Source organism: Battus philenor, unplaced genomic scaffold (genome assembly GCF_028537555.1).
Source record: "Battus philenor isolate CCGP_79_NKW_IND1 unplaced genomic scaffold, ilBatPhil1.0.hap1 SCAF_9, whole genome shotgun sequence".
In the NCBI taxonomy this organism is placed as follows: Eukaryota; Metazoa; Arthropoda; class Insecta; order Lepidoptera; family Papilionidae; genus Battus; species Battus philenor.
The window spans coordinates 14,611,495-14,630,107 of record NW_027181759.1 but is presented as its reverse complement, the minus strand read 5'-3'; the positions used below and the strand labels follow the sequence as shown (position 1 = coordinate 14,630,107).

The following is an 18,613-nucleotide window of genomic DNA, read 5'->3' as shown; positions in this document are numbered from 1 at the left end:
TATTTACGGGCAATAATGGAAAGCAAAATTGTATAAAATATAGTAAAAGAAAACATATTTAAAAAAATATTTAAAATGCAGATTAAAAAAATGTACAATTTTAAAGATTAAAAATCATACGTTTCTTATTGATATTTATTAAACATAAAACTTTGAAATTAAAGACTTGCAGTATAGCTAATGTTTGGTAAGGTAATTTATTTAACTATGTTTTTATTTACGGACAATAATTGACAGCAAAATTATACAAACGTAGTGAAAGCAAAAAATGTTTAAAAAAATATGCAAAATACAGATTATAAAAATAAACGGCGTACAATAAAATTTTACAGATTAAAAATCGGTCGATAGCGATTGTGAGATGTGTACTAAATAGATAGATGCAAGTGTTTGAACAAAATCGAAAGTGCATTCACTCGCCGCAGTGAAAGTCGGACCTTGGTCTTGAAAGCGAAAGGCGGGCGACGCACGCCGTGTGACGTCACGGACGACGATTCGGGGTGCACGCCTCGCAAGGTCGTTGACATTTGCGGCAATTGTTATATAGACTACGGTACCCTAATCCCTTGAAATTGCAATCACTCTACTTTCGCTTCCTAGAGGTTTTAGACTAAGTTCCCTCACTCTCGAATCCGCTGAACCTGCGAATGCTACTATACCAGAGTCTCAAACTAATGGCAGTTTGAAAGTAGCAATCGATCAGGACAATGTCGGAAAGTTAAACGCATATTAACCTTTAATAGCCTAGAGTTTCAATTTTGATACCAATCTTTTAAACCGAATGTTTACATTACTATTAGTTTTTTTTATAGGTTGACTGTACGAATTTTACTATTGCATAATATTCTTTCCAACAAAATTAAAAAAAAAATCTATTTTTCCTTCATCTAGACCCTTAAGCAAACACAGTAATATTTAAAAAAATCACTTTCATAAATCAGGCTATTAAGGGTTAAGTGACAGCCCTAGCGTAGAATTACCCTCTCGGAGGCCCTTCCGCCAGATTACTTCTAGAAGCATCCGTCCAAGCGATGCGAACTTCGTCATCGTCACCATTATTTCAACCGATGGACATAGTCTGGTGGTCTCACTCAACCCTCATGGACTTCCAGAATTCCGAGACTTTCAAAGGAGTATTAGAAATGCAGTTTAATTTAAGTATCTTAAAGGCATTCTACATCTCTAGTCCTGGAAATCTATAAGTGTTAAATATTAATATACGTCTACATTCCGTATTGTTACGAAACAAATAGTTACGTGCAAAATGTATGACATGAAAATATTTTTTTATGAGCCACAGATGACAACAATTCTCCGTTATTGCATTAATAAAACCTCTTTCACAAAACAAACTGATAAGCTCGGACACTTATAAACAAATTACTTAGGAAATTCTATTTTTAGTTATTTTCTTATTGATACAAATTCGTACCAATTTATAACACACGGGCATTTTAATAAGAAATTTTAATTTATATTGGTAAAATGTTAGAATTATTGAAATTGGTTTGTAAGCTACATTATTAACAATACAATACATAATACACCTTTCTAGATACTGTCAGCATGTCTATAGTAGTTTTTTTTTTAATGCTAGTCGCTTTGGCACTTGACTTGACCAAACAGATGAACGAATGGATGAATTGATAGTTGAATGGATGCAAGGTTGGATAGATGTATAAATGGATGGACGATTTCAAAAATGTAAATTAAATTTAAAATGTTCCCATAAGATATTTGGCCGTTCAATATTTTATGCAAAAATAGTAGATCATGTACTACACGACGGTCTTAAAGGGAGAACATACGAAAGCGATTTAGACGTTAAGGATAAACTTCTGTGCTAAATACTCGTGAATAAAACCGCTATATGCCTATTAAAAGTTCCCAGTGTTGTTTCGATGTGAATTTACCGCGTAAGTTAAGTTCCATGCAGTCGAAGTGTATTCCAAATATAGCGATTCGTATAAAACTATCTTCGTATTGAGTCGAAAAATATTTTTGTTTTGCTTGACAAAGCATTAAAACTTGAGAGGTCTTTTTTAAATAAAAAATAAACGCTAATACAATATAAAAATAAGATGTCTGATGAAAAAAGGCGAGAATTTTTATTAGCTGTCAAAGTTAGAGTATAATTTTTAAATTGTTAAATGAATGTGTATAATTTCTATTAAAAAGTTTTTTTTTTGTCTGGTAATTATTTGAATTTTCTATTAAAAATATATATTAAGAGAAAGATGACGTTACCATTTTTTATGATCATTATGTAAATTTAATTTAAATTCAATTACTTTGGGGTCCGAGCGTTTAAGGGTAAGTCAAGTTTGGCCAAGATGATTCAAACTGTGTTACGATAGCATCATTAGACTGGTCCTAGAATAAATTTACGTTAAGTCTAGATTTACTTTTTTCAGCATCATTGAAAACTAGACAATAAAACATTACGTGACTTATTTAATTCTATTAGTTTCTGTAAAAAAATTTAAACATCCAAAAACATCACCCTCAAGCCAACTTTAAAAAAAAAACTTTAATATAACCAAGAAATTTTGACAGGTCTCTCTTAGGTATATTTATGATGTATTTTACGTGTAAGAAAAACCATACGAGTGCTGCCGGTGGTTTGAAAATTTAAATAAAAGTAATCATAAAAGCACAAAAACAATTTGGTTAACAGGAACCGGTAAATCTTGGTAAAATCTGCCCGAACCGGTCACTACGAAACTTTCTACCAACTTTCGATACTCATATTAAAGACATACTTGTTTATGTATATACCCATGTGAAATCTTATGACTTATTATTTCTTTAACATGGCGTAACGGACAAAGGCAGAATAGAGATAGAGCCATAAAATTATTAAAAAAAAATTTTGCATTTTTAAAAAAAAAACTTGATTTCAAATACTATCATTGTCTTAAGTATAAGACAATGATAGTATTTGAAATCAAGTTTACAAGTATATAAAATGGCCATTTAAAGGAATTTGACGTCATTATGATTTAAAACGATATAAAAGAAACTATTTTTCTGCATTTTTTCATTCAATTTAGTATTTATTGTAATTTAAACACTAAAACACTTTTTTTATCAAAAAATCACAAATTGAAATTATAATCACTTTTGTACTCATTAGCAAGCCAACAGTCGATCAACGAACCACGGAAAGCTATGCTGGGGATTTTTATACGAGATCCTAACCCAGAGAGGAGATAGCAGCCAGGGCCTTAAGACCCACAAGGTGGACATTCGACTTTGTTAGGTTGTCGGAAGTAGTTGGATGCAACCGGCCTTAACGGAAACCTATGGAGGTGGCTTATACCTACTTGCGGTAGTTCTGCAACTGAATTATAGATAATACTGACAAAGATTTTCACCTTTTTAAATTGTATTTGATTAAATTGTAATATTTTGGATTATTTAATATCTTTAATTTTAATAGTTTTGTAGTTTTATATTTCATAGTTAATAATAAACAAAATATTTATTTGCTATCTAATTTATTTACGTAATGCATGTTGTGTCTCCTTAGTTTTAAAACACACATTGTTTTGTACCATATTTTCAATGTTTACCTGTAATTATTTATAAAAAATAAAAATTTATTGCTATAAATTATGCGGAAAGTGACAGTAAAAATGTATAAAAGTTTTTGTGATTTTATATTTTTTAAATATAAAATATGTAGAACAAATATTGTCATTCTTTTTTTATAATATTTTCATATTGAAAACATTTGTTAAATAAATCTCTAAGCTGAGAATTCCCGCTATTCTTTACACGAATTACTGGGCGAACAATGATTAGAATAAAAGATTTTGAACAATTGTGTATTATCTGTGTCCTTGGACGACTACTTCAATTCGCGCCAATTGTTTACCGGCGAACAATCAAAATGGCGCACGAGAGTGAGTTGAATCGGTTTAATTCGAGTCAAGGAATTTGTCCCACCGCGCGTTCACACGGCAGAAACGGTCATCAAATAAGGTTTTACTACATTGGCTTTTTAAAAAAAAAAACATGGCACCGTTCTTCTTTTGCTGTTCAGTGTTCTATATTGAAATAAATACCTCTTCGGATGGTTGGTAAATCGTTACATATTTAAAAAGAAGGTTCGAGACTTTTTGGTGGATTATTTTTTTTACAGGCCCCCGCTATTGGACGCCTCCCGTACTCCTAATTAGTTGGGATCGGGGTCTTTGTTTACAATTAAGTTTTTCAGATCTTTCTCCTTTATTCTTCACTCACTGTCTTTCTTCTCAATTTCTTTTATTCTTACCTTATTTCCATCACAATATCTTTCCATCACAGTGTTCTTTCATTCCTTCTTGCTTTAATCGCCTTCCTTCTATCATCTTATTACTCTTAGGTGGCTAGGTACATTTTTTTGTGGATTTTGTGGGGGTTTTTTTTGGTGGATTATTGTACATTAGTAATCTTAATGACTTTTTTTTTCTTTTATATGGCCCCCGTTATTGGAGGCCTCTCTTAACCCTATCTTTGGGTAGGACAGGGTCCTTTTCATTTTTTTTACATTACTTTTATTTGTTCGCTCTTCTTGCATTCTTCTTATTATCTTTCGTACTTCATCTTTCCACATTTCTTCCGCCTTTCTCTTTCATTCGATATCATTCATTCTTCACCTCATTCCTCAGTTGTACATTTCTTTATTTCATTTTATACATTTTGTTCTAAACACATTCTATTTTTATTTTATTGGTTACACTTTTTCTTATTTTTAACTTTTATTTTTACTGATTGCTTTTACCGCAATTTCCCTGCAAAGTTCGAGGAATAGAAGAAGACCAACTCTTTTCGTTCTCTTTTATTAGCGAGGCCATTAACTCCTAGCAGATCATGCCCAGCCGGCATTCGGAGTCGACTCGGAGTCCTCCGAATGCAGGACAGTGGGGTACCAGGTGAACCACGGTCTGGTTCACGCCCGGTTCACAGAAGCACGAGGGGTCCTCTTTGAGCTTAAACCGGAGAAGGTACTCGAAGAACCCCCCGTGACCAGCTGCACCAAAACCGCGTCCACCTCGATACTGCGGAGCACGCGATGCCGAGAAAATCTTAATGACTTGTACGCATTTTCTACCAGTCGAAAGTCAAGAGAAATAAATACCTCACTTGGTAGGTAATAATCTTGTACAAATGAATTGAGTAAATACTATACAGGTATTTGGTTATAGATATAAAAGTTTTAAAGGGGTGAACGTACTCATTTTCTATTTATTAATCGTATCGTTTGTAATCTTAAAAAAATCTAATTACTAAATATAAAAATAAATTTTTGTTTATTATCTGTTCCTGCAGAATTAACAGACACATGTTACTGGCATGTCGCATTCTAATAGAAAAAAAACGTATTTCAGAGCGATGATCACTTTATATAGGGTTGTTGGAAGAAAGTCAAAAAGCTTTGAAGGTTTTTTGCTGACATGTGTACTACACATTCATTCTTTTAATATATATAACATTAATATTCCATATACCACATTCGTTTAGGTAAGTATATATTATATACTTGAAAATTTTCATAAAATATGTACTATTTATATAATATATATCATTTTTATATCTACACTCTTTTATATCGATTTTTACACACCTGCTTGTTTAGGTAGAGAACGCCTTTCATATATTAAATTCGCTATTGCACAATGTATAAGGAGTGTAAATAAATATAAAAAAATAACTACAGAATACCTCCGACATCCTGGTGAAGATAAAGAAGTAAAGAAAATTCCGTTACGCTGCTGCTGTGGTGGAGAAGGGGAGATTTTCTTCCTCAGAAATGGGATTGAGTCATAGGCTCTCTCTCTCTCTTTCATTGTAGCGATGATAAACTTGGAAAATGGAACATCGTGTGTGTTTTAGTCAGTATAGGGGTATGCGATGGCCTTTCCGTTATAAATTCAAGTTTTCATAATTTACATTCATTTTTGAAAAGTGAATTTTTATTTATAAAAAGTCGCCGGTTAGTCCTTAAAAGTTAGCTATGTTTTTTTTTATATTTATTTAAATTATAAGGAATAAATCGGTAATTTTAATTTAAAAAAAATTATGATACGGTGTCGCATATCTGTCTGCCTACATGCCGATCGACCACACGCTCCGAAGGGACCCTGGTCAAATACCGACGCAAGCCCTAGTTTAGAATCCTCAAGGAAAGCGAAGACGTGGCCGCCCAAAGCAAATCTGGCGGCGGACGATCACTGCAGAAGTGAAGGCTGTTGGAATGACGTGGAGCGAAGTAAGGCGCGAGGCTCAAGATCGCTCGGGATGGCGACGTACTGTGAACGCCCTCTGTCACATCTTGGGGACATAGGAATAAATGATGATGTCATACATCTATTTTTATCTTTATCTTCTAAAGTCATTAATAAAAAGTATAATTTAAATCTTAATGCAGTATAGATAAACTTTTTAAAACTAACTAGTTATGTCTGTTGCATACACGATTGACAGAGAAAACTGTCCGGTACCAGGCATGAAAGTATTATTTGTAACTGTAACAAGTTGACTGCACTTTTGCCAATTTATACTTCCCGTTTCGGTCAGGGTTGCCAGTAACTATTTGACATGTTGGCAAAAGATTTAATCTTGCAACATTAATCATATTGTCTAATGCCTATGTAGTTATTTTAGTAACATTCCACTCAATCTTTATTTTAACCGTATTTTGAAAAAATGCATATCTAGTAGAACATTATTAAACAGACGCTCGTTATTCCTTTTTTGAAATATGGAAAAAGAGAGAATATTAAACTAACTTAAACACAGACAAATATATCGTAGAGACTTACGAAAAGAAAAAAAAATTAAAAGTCAAAACCGATATGTAATATACTCTATATGTAAGCAAAATTAAAATTCCAAACCTGGCAACATTAATTCATGTATTTACTTCATGTTAAAAAGCTTAAAATAAAGAAAAAAGAATAATATAGAAGATATTTGGGTATTTAGCCACAATAACTCTATAATTGATTTAATTAAAAAAAATAGTTCATGAAACGCAATTAGGACATTAATTCAAAATTAGAATGACCATTTATTTGATTGCAATTAATTTTTAATTGCGTAGAACTTGGTGCTTGGATCTCATTTGCAAGGTTGATGTTATAATGTGCACATCAAATATTGTTAAAATTCATTTAAAAAGATCAACTGTTAAGTTTCTCGCCGGCTCTTTTCAGCAAATCAGCATTCAGAGCCGTTAGAAGTATATTAACTGATTGACTACACTGACCTTTTATTAGGATAACTATTCAAAAGTATATTCAAAAGATATTCAAAAATACGTGTGAATACCTATTTTAATGGAGATATTTTGAATTTCAACTTGCATTTTATAATGTTATAACAAAATAAATAAAGTTCAATAGATCATACATCTGCCTTTAATTACCACAGCTGTTTACCTTTTTATCTATTTATAAATTTCCCGAATATATTTTAGAAACACAGAAGATAAAATTAACCTTAAATTTATTAGTTGTATATTATCTGTATTTCTTTATTATCATGTTAAACATACTCAATAACTAATGCAAGTTGGTTATAAATATAAAATATAGTTTCCTTTAATACTCTGTAAAGGAAAGGATGTTGTGACATTTACAAATTGTAAACGGTGATATAGCAGAAATATATATTATATATTTACTATATTATATTATCTATAAATAATTTTTTTTTCGAAAAAAACTTATTTGACAGTTATTGATATTTAATCTGTGATGTCATATGTGAATCAATAGGAAATAAATAAATTGACATTTTATATTGTTTATTTATTAACCCTGATTTCATTGAGATACCTTCCTCCTTCCTTCCCGTTTCTCGATTTAAATGCAGGAAAGTTTAACACACCCGGCGCCATTACATTTCCGCTTGATGACGCGCAAAATTTCTCGAACTTTCGAATTTACGTAAATATTATATATGGAACGAACCTTGCGGATGTAGGAACGGTGTAATCGTGTTATATTTGTGATAGAAACTTAGGAGCATTTTGCCTAATTCATTTAATTCATGTCTATTTACTGTTAGGCTTTTCTTGAAGCCCATTCTAAGGCAAAGCTCTTGTTCCCAGGGTAAACACAGATAAATATGTCATAGAGTATATTAAGAAGAAAAAAATATAAAAAGTCAAAACCAATATGTAATATACTTTATATGTAAGCAAAATTAAAATTTCAAAACTGGCAACATTTATTCATGTATTTTCTTTCATGTCATTGTAAGATATGAGGTTAAAATAAAGAAAAAAGAATTATATAGAAGTTATTTGTGTATTTAGCGACAATAACTCTATAATTATGAATTAATAAAAAAAATTATTTCATGAAACACAAAATTAGAACGACCATTTATTTGATTGCAATTAATTTTTAATTGCGTAGAACTTGGTGCTTGGATCTCATTTGCAAGGTTGATGTTATAATGTGTACATTAAATATTGTTAAAATTCAAGGCATAGATCTTCTTCCCAGGATAAACCTATAGGGGTGACATTCCATAATCGGGACACTTGGCAGGCGGGTTGGCTATCACATTTTGGTATTATGGTACGAAGAGAACGTTGCTAGCAACGTCGTTTCAGCCCATAGACGCCCTCTACAAAGCTCTACTTCCCCGAATTATATTTATGGGGTGAAATACCTCTACCGCCACGTTTGGAAGGCGGGTTGGCGATCACATTCTCGTGTTATGGTACGCAGTGAACATTGCTATCATCCTTTGATTACTTGTTTATGAGCAGTGGCAATCCTATATAATTAATGCAAAAAGTGTGAACTATTTAAAATTGTATCCCAGAAATCGAACCCGTTACTTACGATTGTTACTCTCAGTTCACGACAGCTAGTAAATGGTAGTAATTTGGTAGTAATATAAATAAAATAAAAATATATGAATTACTATTTTCTTGGTTAAGAATGTTTCTTATATAACAACATAAATTTGGATGATCTACACGTATTGTCGAATTGGTGGTCATAGACCATGGCCGCGTTAGAACGTCAGGACGTGTCATTACGAATTATTACTTGAAGGTTCTATAAAATACTTTTCGCTTGCATTTCATTGTCAATTAGGTAATACGGCATTGCGCGGATACGCGCTTTGTTTGTTGACTAGATACAGACGTAAGTTTATTTTATGATGCGCTTGTAAGGCTGACCACAGATTATAAATGTCTACACATATTATATGTTAATAAAATGAATTTTAATATTTATTTTTACCATCTACTGTTCGAAGATGGAATGCGAAATTTATTTTTAGGTTATTTTTCTTTACATAACCTTAAAACTTGAAGCCTATAACAACAGAATCTGATGCGATGAGTGTTTAGTTGTAAATGAAATATTTAGTCGAGGTGACATTCTGTGATCTCTCAAATATAGAGGGCCCTTAAAATATGACTTCTGTGGTCGTTCGATTTCAACATAAATTGACATTTAGCTAGATGTCATTTCGTAAGGATTGTGTTTACCTCAAGTGCAGGATGTGGCCCTTAGGCGGCCATCTTGTTTTAATATACCGGTCGCGAAACATTAATTATTCATTATATTAACTGACACGGAATATTGTTAATAGTTAAAATTATAACTGTTTTTTTTAATGTATACGAATATTACTCAGTTTTGCAATTGTTTTAAAAAAATCTTAATTTTTTAACATTTCCAAACTAATTGATTTTAATTTCGATGCAACTTTACAAATTGACAGATTCAAAATGACGTCTAAAGTATTTAAGCAATGTACATATAGAGAGTGACTGGAAATAGATGTAAAAGCTATTAGAGTGAGATGATAAATATATACATATGTATAAATAGATTTTTCGATGTTTATTACATTTGTGATAATATTATTTGAAGTATCTTTAGTGCCTATATCACTAGTTAATCCTTACTATGGGTATAGGCAGACAAGTTTACATTTTGTACATGTATCTAAAAGACTAGAATTTTTTTATGTGTCCAAGAATTCAGTTTCCTCTATCCAATTAATTTTCAATTTGCAAATTTTTTGAATCGTTAGATGTTTTGCTAATTGATTATTAAACATATTGAATTTAATTAAGACTTATATAGTGATAGGTGTAGTTCCATATAAACTAGGATATAACATATTACACATGATAATTAAAGTTTTTTTTTTTAATATAATTAAAAGCGATGACTAAATTCGTATGGTTATTCGGAGTAAATATACGCGCAGACGCTTTGAACTATTTATTTTGATTTGGAGAAAAAGTTTCAAAATGGCGCCTAAATTTGGCGCGTAATGCAAATATGCTAGGCAATCCGAGATAGTTATAATTGTATCTGTGTTTTAAGTGGTGTTTATGCTTCATATTTAACATAAAGTTAAAATTTGTTGAAAATTTAAATCTCAACGTATGATCGTAAAACTTATTTTCAAGACCAGGGGTGAGTAGATCTTTTCTTATGGCTATCTAATGAAATAATGCAGCCAGGGGATCTATTTTCAATCCTCGAGGACATGATTTGTTACGTCTTTAGTTCATACTTCTTACTGCTAGCACATCTGACACATGAATAAAGTCTGCTGTTAGCTGATTAAGGCTTTGTACAGCTTAATCTATAAATATTTATTATTTGGCTGTTATGTTACTAGCCTTTTTCGGTTTTGTGCAGCTTTACCGAAATGAGTTTTGAAATATGCGCAGTTATACATAATACCGTGAGCCAAAATTTGATTATTTACTGTGGCGCCATCTATTAGTTCGTGCTGGAATCGCATGGCCGTACATATTGTGCAACGGGCTGTTCTAAGTTTAAAAAATTTTTTGACGGGCCGCACATAATGTGGCACTTATTTATGACTAACAATACTTTATTTATAATAAATTATATAAATATTTCATGTACTAATTTTATAGAACAGAAAAATCATTTTTACTTGAAATTTTTATATACAAATATGGCACTGTTCTTCGATCCAAGTTGATAAAGCTGGAGTTGGCAGCCACCTGTTCCCTAACCGCGAACAGCGTGGGCGAACCGTGGATCCGGATCCCTCCTTGACTCGCTTGTGGTCCACGCTGTCTTTCCAAGCCGCTTGCACACAACATTAACACTATCAATACAGTACCCAGCGATAAATATTAAAGATCGACTATTGGAAAGAGACAATTGACTAATTTCGGCTTCGTAGAGCGTTATCTCTGTCGCACGAAATACAACGATTGACTAAACGTCACATAGGTAGTGTGGGACAGAGATAGTGCTCTACGAAGCTGAAATTAGTCGAATGTCTCTTTCTAAAGGTCGATGTGCAATATTTATTGCCGGGTAGTGTACACAACTCTACATGGATAGAGCGCTTTGCTAGATTCCAACGTCTTCGTGCAACTGGCACGCGCCCTACCAGCTTTATTTTTTAGTTTTTAAGTTCACAGACCCTTTCGCTCCATGAACTCAGCTCAGATGATGCTTTAAAAGCCTTCGGGCTGAGAGCACTTACATCAACAGAGAATAAGTAAGCTGGATGGGTTAGTTACATTAATCACTCATAAACACTCAGTCTTAATCAGTGTTAATTTTTAATTATTTCTGTTTAGCATGTACTAACATTTTATTATAATTAAATTTATAACGATGTATTGATGGTAGAAAGTCGATAATATAAATTCAATTTTAGAAATGGCAAGCGGACCGTATGTCAGTCACCCTGCTTACTATCGCTGTAAAAAAAGTTGAAGGAAGATTAATGACCTTTATAAAGACTTTTTGCTTTCACAAAGGCTCTTGCTCTGGTAATGTTCTATATAAAATAGAAGCGCCAAATATGTTGCTAACCATGTAATTCGATAACTGGTAGAATATTTTTTTTATACGAAAAAGGTTTTTATAAAAAAAAATTATGAACATTTCGTCTTTACAAAAGGAGAGTAGATTGAAATTTTTTAGTTACGTGTTATACATACCTATAAATGTTTTGTTATTTTATACGTAGTTATAAAGGCAGCGGAGGTACACCAATACCTCACTTTGCGTCGTGGTTATGTTCCAAAAAAAAAAAAACACGACGCAAATTGAAACGCCGCAAAGTGAATTAAGATTTTCTATAGCAAGTCATGTAAAGATGTAAGATAGGTTCCAGCGTCACGAAAATACAACTTTTTAGAAAGAAAATTGAACAAAGTAAACATTTAAAAAACAAAAATAATATAAACTACGGATTTTCGGAACGACAACGTGATGCGCGCGGGCGTTTAGCTTTTTTGTGATTTATGATTTATGATGACAGAGACATGAAATGCTTAATAGGAATATATCACACGTTTTATTCCGCCTTACTTAGTTCTAAGTCTTAGCTAAAAGGTCGCCAAGGACTTCGACAAAGTTTGTCTCACAACGGTTTATTATATAAACTGTACGCACTCAACGTACCGGATAGACTCGTTAAGATCATACAAGCCTTCTTGTCGAACCGCACTTTCTGCTATCGAGCAGAAGGCGTCCTCTTTACTCTCCGTCCCATCCGAGCTGACGTCCTTCAGGGATCCTGCCCCTCTCTGCTATTCTTTTCGCTATTCACCAGCGATATACCAAGAGATAGAATAGTCCAACTCGCGCTCTTCGCGACACCGTACTCCACACCACCAGTTGCGCACGCGCATTAATTTCACGTCATCTCTAAACCGCGGCCATCAGCCTAGGTGAGTGGTTTAGGAAATGGAGAATAGACGTTAATCCTGACAAAAGCCAGGCGACTATATTCTCGCGTTGACATTCGACCCCCGGACACGCAAGCGCAAGCGCCCTGCCGACCGGGGCACCCTTACCCTCCTCGACCGGCCTATCCCTTGGAAGGATTCGGTCAAATACCTCGAGGTCAGCTTTGAATCCAAACTAACATTTAAACAACATATTCGCCAAGTCAGGAATAAAGCCCCTCACATCCTCAGTAGGCTTTACCCTATCATTTGGTCTTCAAGCAAACTGTCCCTTAGTCACAAGCTTCACTTGTACAAGGCTTGCGTAAGACCAGTTATCTCTTATACGAGCGTTGTATTCGCGCACGCCGCACCTACCAACATCAACGCTCTATAGACGCTCCAAAACCGCTTCACCCGAATAGCAACGGGTGCGGATTGGTTCCAGCGCAACGTTGACCTCCATAGTGACCTCAATCTCCCCACGGTCCAGGAGTTTTTTCTGGCTTGCTCAAAAACTTACTTTGAGTCGGCATCCCAATCCCTTAATAGCTAGCGCCTCACGCTACTCCCCCCGCACCTCAGTAAAGACCAAGAGACGTCCTAAAGACGTTCTCCTCACGCCCGTCAGAGGTTTCCCACAGAACACTCGCCACACCGCACCCCCTGCAGACAACACTGCAAGCGCTAACAACTCAGTATCATCAGCAACCACTGCACTTGCAACACTTTACACAGGTCGTTACGTTCTACATAACAAAACAAAACATCACCCACCACACCACAACACCCGTTTTTAGTGAGCGGCCGCCCGCTCCCTAACCGCGAACAGCGTGGGCGAACCGTGGTTGGATCAGATTCCTTCTTCGGCTCGCCTACAGTCCACGCTGCCGTTCTAACCCGCCAGCACACTCCAGCAACACACTCCGTCAAAGCTCTACCGCGAAGAGCCTTAACAACGTGCGAGCGTCCCCGTGCAACTGGTAGGCGCCTCACCAGCTTTTAGTTTTTAGTTAAAATCTAGTTCACGGACCCTTCCGCTCCGTGAACTCAATACCGATGAAGCTGTAAAAGCCTTAGGGCTAACACCATTAACATCTTCAGAAACAATAGATATAGCTAAAAGATGCGAAGATATAAAAGGATATATTTTTAGTGTTAGCTCCCTTACTCTCTCTCTGAGAAGTACCGAGCTAAACGAGATAGATATAAAAGAGTTATATATATATCCCTAAGATCGAAAACATGAATCACTTTTTCTTGTCAGGTATACCCCATTCTGCCCATCTCTAGTCTAACGTGAGGCTTAAAATGGAGTTCCAAAATTAAATCGAGGAATCGGCTTCTCGAAGCATCGAAACCTAAAATTAGTAAGTAAATATTTATAATAAATAATTTACTTTTAAACTTTTCCAACAAGAGGTTACCAACCAAAAACTGAATCTAAGCTTAGTCTTTGTTATAAAAATAGTCTCGTTAAAACCCTATATTATGGTCTATAATAAAAAGACTAGTAAAATGAAAAGGGTTATTATATGTTTCTTTTACTGTCGTTAAATATGAATATTATAGCTTATTCTAAATGTGATATTATTTAATTGTTGTTATGATTCTAATATCAGGTGATGGTAAGCATCCATAAGATGCTAAACCTCACTCATCCAAAAATATTATAGAAATCGAACCCAGGACCCTTATTAGGTCACAGTCGATGTTTGCAGACGAACTATACTTTTATAAAGGAATCAGAATGGACAAACGATAGCATGAATTTTTTCAGCGCAGTGCCATCTAGCGACGTATAATAAAAATAAAATTTTGTTCGTTTAACATGTTTTATTTTAAATGTCAATTTTGTAAAACATGTTTTTTGATATTAATCTATCTCTATTAAAACAGGCACGCATTTTTGAATCGATAATTATTTTTTACATTATAAAAAACGCGGTGTAGTCACACCATAAGTAAGTAAACAAGTTCGAAATGCCGGCCGAGAAAAATTAGCAATGTTTGATGTTATAAGTAAAAAAAGTTGATGTATTTAATTTAATAAATAACAAATATTAAAAGATTTATTTATATTTTTTCATCAGTGCAAATTAATATAGGTTTAAGAACAGATGTATTATTTTTAGTAAGGATTTTAGTGTAAGGCGGCGTAAGTCGCTAAATTTATTATTGATTTTGTTTTATTCATAAATTTATTCTTAGATATTTAAATTCTATACAACAGTATGAAGGAATATTGAGAATAATTAATTATAAAAAAATTGTTCCTACATTATTAATAATTTTGTATATCTAACGTGCCTGAATCTTTTTTAAACTAAATTTTTAAATAGAGCTCACTAGATGGCGCTATTATAGTTTTAACTGCTGCGAAGAAAAGCGCATATGAGAATCAAACAATACACAAATGAAACATAATTAAAAGCTTTTATGGTATATAATGACAATAATTCATATGTATTATAGATAAAATAAAAAAGAATAATTATATTAACAGAAATTAGACGTAAACATAAATAATATAAGGATTTATTATTTTTTTATTTTTTAATATTATACAAAGAAATATACTGCAACTAGCAACAGTATACAAGAGATTTTTTATAAGCATATTAACTAATAACGCTACTTTATGTTGGTTTATGTGTTTTATTTTACTTCTAATGTTTGAATTACTCATTTTCGCCTATAAAAATGTTGTGTTTAATCATTGTTGAGATAATGTATTTTAGTTTCTAAACGATGATGATCCAAATAAACTTACTTGGGCCTGAAGATTAGTTTTTTTTTTTTAAATAGATGTACAAAAGATCGCAATCCGTCTAGTGTGGCTCTCGTTGGATACGCTGCCGAATCGATACAGGTGTGTCGCGAACAAAAAGCTTTTTTAATAGAATTCCCAACCAATTTCTTTTTGCGAGTTTTTATAACGAAAACATGTTTCACTTTTTCTATTCGAATATTTTAATTGTGTTCTATTGTTGGATTAGACATTTCACGATACCTAAGTCACGGATGATTCTAGAATTAATTTGCTTGTGGTTTTTGTTGGCGGTTTAAATGATTTATTTGATAGCGTGTATGGTGATTTTAAATTGATTTTTTTGTTGTTGTTATTTATAACTGGCAACACTTGTATGTATGTACGTATTAGTACATTGCAAAATCCTGAATTATATTTCTTAGCTATGTAATGTCATGACTTGAGCATTTTTAGATCTAAAAAGTTTTTTAAACGATATTTTCTATCTTTATTTGTGTCTAGATATATATAACAGATTAAATATGCGTTGTGGGTTGTCGCCCACTAGGTGGACCAAGAATATAGTTTAGGTAGTGGGAAGTCACGGTATGTGGGCAACGCAGGGCCGGTCATCGCAACGATTTTTATATAGGCCTATTCCTTGCAATTCTATCAGCTGAAAAGAAGAAGTAATGTGCGCCTATTGCTATAATATCTATTTATTTACTTATTAATTATTATTCTCGTTATTTTTCATTTTTTTTATTTAATGTGATACGTAAACGTGCATTTACGTTAATAGATCATTGTCACAAGAGGTCCTAATTTATAGAGACTAGAATACATATATTTTGACATATAAATAGATCAATCAATTTATTATTTGATTGTTTGAAATATACGTACTTTAGAATTTTAAATGAAAAATTTGTTACATGTATTTTAAAAGTGTATTTAAATTTAATTATAGTATAAGTGCCGATTCGTTCCATTATTTTGTAGAGGCAACATTACGTCATTGTTAGCTACGAATCGAAAAAGGGAATTTCATAGAAATAAAATTGTTCATAGACGTCGTCATAAATATGGGCGAAGCTTCAATATAGACACTCCCCCGTATCAACGTCAGGACACACGCCTCACATCGAGCCCTGGCGGTTTCGATGCACATATCATGCACTACTCACCTACACATGACACGGCGGCCGCGTCCGCCTAACCCGCGTTCCAGCGAAGGCGATCCAGAGAGGCCCGTGTCTCTCCCGACCACCGAGTAGTCCTCGATTCGTGCTACATACTCAACACCGCACTCACTACACTATACACCTACACGGTTATAGTTTTCCACGTGTAGATGTCTTCGTCGTAACTGAGGTACGATCCCCAGCATAAAATTTTTAGTCCGAGGACCTCTGTTTCCACGGGCTCAATTTCGATGAAGCTATACAAAGCCTAGCAGCACAACAACATATACTTCAAATAGGTCAAAAAACATAGACACTTCTACTTTGGAATTCGTGTTGTTAATACTTCAAGACATACCGGCCCTAAGAAGCGTGCAGTTTTATGTATCTTGTAAATGGTTATATGATGTCATTGGTGTAGAAATCCTAAGAAATCTGTTTAATAAATGCGACAATCAATCTTAACAGACCTATTTTATACCGTGCACTAGACTGGTGGAAGACCAGGGTTACGCTACATGGCGGATGCATTATCACTTCCCAGCCAAACTCTTTCTCTTGTCTACTGTGTGCCTAAAGACGTGTGTGGTCTAGTTTGATTAAATATCACACCCCTTCTATTGTTTAATGAGTCCAGCCGTTTCTCCCAACCTTTTGATCATTGGCTGTAGAGGTCCGAATCGATGGCTGTGCACAGCAATAAAATCTCGTAATAAACAAAACCTTTACAATCCTATCGTTCACACTGCACCACATTATTGGAAGTTACCCTGTACTTTGGCAAACTCTGTGAAACGCGAACGATCTTCAACCACCACCTTCTTCGCACGTCCTTACCGTGATCCACAAAACATTTACAATCCCATCATCGCACAGCACCACAGTATTGGGAGTTACCCTGGACTTTGTCAGTCTGTGAAGCCTGAAGGAGCTTCGACCGCGACCTTCTTCGCACGTCCTTACCGTGATCCATAAAACCTTTCGATCCTATCGTCGCACAGCACCGCAGTCTTGGAAATTACCCTGGATTTTGTCAGACTCTGTGAAACCTGAACGATCTTCGACCGCCACATTCTTCGCACGTTCTTATCGTTCACTTTTCATCATCCGTTATTGATCTCTCTGAAAACGACTCATTACATCTCAATAAAGAACGTTGTTGAATCCCTAATCTTTTTCTTGTATCGGGGGGGAGGGGAGGGGGAGTCTTCTGTATGGACACAAGTTATCCTGCCACCTGAGGGCAGGACAGGTTTATGTGGGATTCTTGCCAGCTAAAACCCTTTGGTTCTCGTCTTCGGTACTTTTGGAGAAGCGGCCGAATCTCTCAAGGAACTCGCAGCTGCCTCTCAGTACTGTGCCAAGACACATTCCTTGAGGAAACTGTGATATCCCTGGTAACTTCGCTGTACCGCAGCGACACGAAAGCACATTGCTGAACGGTGACGGCTCCCCACCAATGACGCTTGTTAACCCGATGGCCTTATAATCGCCTTATGACAGGCAGGGAATACCTTAGCCACATTTAAGTTAACCCTGTCTAATGGTGTTGTATCCCTTTTTTTTGGTTTCCGGGGGGAAATCTTCCGGATTTTCAAGATGTCCTGCCTCTAGGAGAGAACAGGGTATGTTGGATTCCTACCCACTAAAACCGCCCCGGCGATCGCCTTCTGCGCTATACAGGGGACCGCGGTAGCTCCCGGTCAGGGATCGCCACGAGATTTTTTTTAAATAGCCCGTCCCGGGGTATGCGTGAATGGTTCACGCTACCCCCGAAACCTATCTATAGGTGCTATCGCGATGGTTCGAGACCACGTCGAACCATCGTCCGCCTCAGAGTCGCCGAAGCTAGTGGGAGATTAGGGCCCCCACCCTGAACTAAAGGCCCCGTTTATGATAGGGGAACATTATTCTCCGGACTTTCTTCAACCTGACTTTTTGTAAATGAGTTCAAACTATTTTGTTGTAAATTTTCAT

The 18,613-nt window shown here is 34.7% G+C and overlaps 1 protein-coding gene across 1 annotated transcript in view; it reads right to left on the bottom strand.

Moving 5' to 3' along the window:
- The window catches only part of LOC137932350 (uncharacterized), a 58,491-nt gene that overhangs the window by 35,620 nt on the left and 4,258 nt on the right, over positions 1 to 18,613 (bottom strand). The gene's annotated exons all lie outside the window — the stretch shown is intronic.